Source organism: Panthera tigris, chromosome B4 (genome assembly GCF_018350195.1).
Source record: "Panthera tigris isolate Pti1 chromosome B4, P.tigris_Pti1_mat1.1, whole genome shotgun sequence".
NCBI classification, from domain to species: domain Eukaryota; kingdom Metazoa; phylum Chordata; class Mammalia; order Carnivora; family Felidae; genus Panthera; species Panthera tigris.
This window is the reverse complement of record NC_056666.1, coordinates 64,918,506-64,921,702: the sequence shown is the minus strand read 5'-3', so window position 1 is coordinate 64,921,702 and position 3,197 is coordinate 64,918,506.

Sequence of the window (3,197 nt, the reverse complement as noted above, 5' to 3'; positions counted from 1 at the left end):
AACATTAGGGAAAGACAAATTAAAATCACAATGAGATACCACTACAAATCTATTAGAATAGTTAAAATGATACAGATGGTGAAAACCTGGAACTTTCATAAATTGTGATGATAATGCAAAATGGTATAGTCAAATGGAAGCATTTGGCAATATCCTATATAGTTAAGCATATCATTACAATATGATCTTACAATAACATACTTAGGTATTTATACAAATATAATGAAATTTATGTACATGTTAAGAACCGTATATGAATGTTTATAGCTCTTATATTCATAATTGCCAAAAATTATTGCCAAAAACACCTCAAATGTACTTTGACTAGTGAATGGTTAAACAAACTGTGTACCTCATTCAATGTAATACTAATCAGCAATAAAAATGAATAAACCATATACAACATCATGGATGGGTCACAAATGCATTAAGATAGGCAAAACAGGACAAACTCAAAAGACCTACATACTATCATTCCAGAAAAGACAAAACTATAGGAACAGAAAACAGATTAGTGTTTTCCAGAGCCTGGAACTGAGAAAGGACTGACTATAAAGTGACAAGAGGGAATTCTTGGGGGTGTTGGCAATGTTTCATATCTTAATATTGGTGGTGGTAACATGGCAGTATATGTTTATGAAAGGTCATAGAATTCCACACAAAAAAGGATGAATTTTACAATATAGTGATTATACCTCAAGAAAAATAAAGCCATAAGAGTTTGCCAACATAACCAATTTTCCACCGAAGGACTGACTAAAAGAAATTCTTAAAGGTTTACTTTAGGCAGAAACAAAGGGCTGATAGAAGAATCTGAGCTGCAAAAAAAAAAAAAAATTACTGATGTAGAAAGTTATATAACTACAATTAAATGAACATTGACTGTATAACACAATATATTTTGTGGGATTAAAGATATCTAATGAAGATGTATCCCAACAATAATAAAACATTTGAGAGGAGTTAGTGGAATAGTCAACATGATCTTCTCAGGGGAGGGTAAGGGAGAAAGTTTAGATTTTAACAAGTATTATGTTTTAATTTCTATTATACTTAAGAATAACAAGAAAACATGTAACTTCAAAACTTATTAAAGAATTAAAATGACAAGAAAAAAATTATACAATCTGTTCAAAAGGGAAAAAAAATAAAAAACAATCCATAGAAGTAGAGGTTTTACTTTTAGCAAAATATACGATAACACAAACCATTGTTCCTACTGTAGCAAAAAAACTAAAGAAATGGCGGGGTGTGGGGGGGGGCAGGTAAGAAAAAAACAAAACTTAATGACTAGAATTTAGTAGCTATACCCTTCACTGTAGAGCAGAGAACTAATGTTCCTGCAAGCTGAATTACTCCACTGAATCAAGGAATTACTAGCCAGAGTTTTTAATGACAGTGTGAGTCGATGGGATGAACTGAAACTTGTAGAAACTGAAAATACACAGCCAATTCCACCATCCCACTGATTCTCCCCAATAGTACGTTTACTAAGAGTGTGGGAAAAGTTGAATGGAAACAAAGCATTAAATGGTTATAACAAGTAAATATTAATTTCCTGATTTTATATGGATGCATTGTGTTTATAGGGGAATATCCTTTTATAGAAAATACATACTAAAGTATTGGGGCATGATAGGGCATCACGGGGGCAACATATTCTATAATGTCTTTCTGAAGTTCATTATTTTGTTCTTACCATTTTTTGTAAGCTTTGTATTGTATCAAAATAAAATTTAATATTTTTAATTCATTGGATGAGTTAAGAGCTGAATGACGACCAGAAAGCTCTAAGGTAGCTCAATAGAAATTATGCAAAAGGAAATACAAAGAGGAAAAAAGAACGAAAACTCAGAACACCAGAGATCAATAGAACAATATAGAATAGTGTGATAGAGAGACCCAGAAGGAAAAAAAAATGACAGAGAATAAAATAGAACAAATTTCAGAAGAAATAATGACTGAATATTTTCCAAAATTAATGAAAGATATCAAGCTCCAAACCTTCAAGAAATTCAGCAAATCTGCTACGGGATTAAAAAACACACATGTAGTCATCATCATAAAACTTCTGCTAAGCCAAAGATAAAGTGAAACAAGAAAAGACATTACATTAAGAAAAGCAAAATTAAGATTAACAGTAAAAATAGTGGAAGGCAAAAGACAAGATAACAGCATCATGAAAGTACTTGGGGGGAGGGGTGCGGGGAATGCCCAAGCCTAAATTCAATATCCAATAAAAAATATAATTTAGAAATAAAGTGAAAAAACATAATGATGGTGATATGTCAAAGGGACATAGGAACCAAATGAAATAGTACCCTTTGGCCAAAGCTAGAATAATTTTAGCAAAAAAAATAATGTTTGGGTTATAACCAGAGTATAAAAAAGTCCCCATGATCCAGACTGATATAAATAAAAGATTAAATAGGTAAACAGAAGAGAAAAGACAAATCTTCCATAAAGTATTCTCCCATAAAGAAAATTCCAAATAATTCAGAAAAGAGAAAATACTGTGACTTTGGTGAGGTAAGATAAAAATCCCTAATCCTTCATGTTCCTATGCAGCTTTCACCCTAATAGAAAACTTAGAAGAGGGAGGTTTTAAGAATGAACTTTGATTATTGGAGTTACTTCTGGAGATACAGTTCACACACACCCTCTCCCCCACTGCCATTCTAAATCTTCCTCCCCTTAATTATTACGTTAGCAGTTTCAGTTGACTTATCCGGAGGTATAAAGCAAGCCTTCATTCCTGCAGGGTCTGAACCCTTGTAATCACATGCTTCTCTGGTCTAGTTACATGTGTTTGGTCACAATGACAGTGGGCCAAGATAGTACCAAAAGGCACTCAAGTAGATCATGCAAGTAAATGCACATGCATTCCTCCCTGCCCACATTGTATAAAAACAATCCTACCAACCTCTGTTGATCAATTACTCAAATCAGAATGGTGCCTCTTCTTGTCTGCTGTTCAATAGATATTAAAAGTACAAAGTTCCCTGGGAAGCCATAGCTTGTGGCTAAATGGTTACTTGCTCTTTCTGGGCAGTGTCCTCTTTAGGAACCAGTACGTTCAACCCTCAAGAGCCCAGAGTTGCAAGGATGAAAAACAAAAGGGGCCTGACCACTCTTATCTTTGAGAGTGTTGTTAAGTAGGGCCAGTCTTCCACCCCTTGTTTTGTAGCCCTATTTAT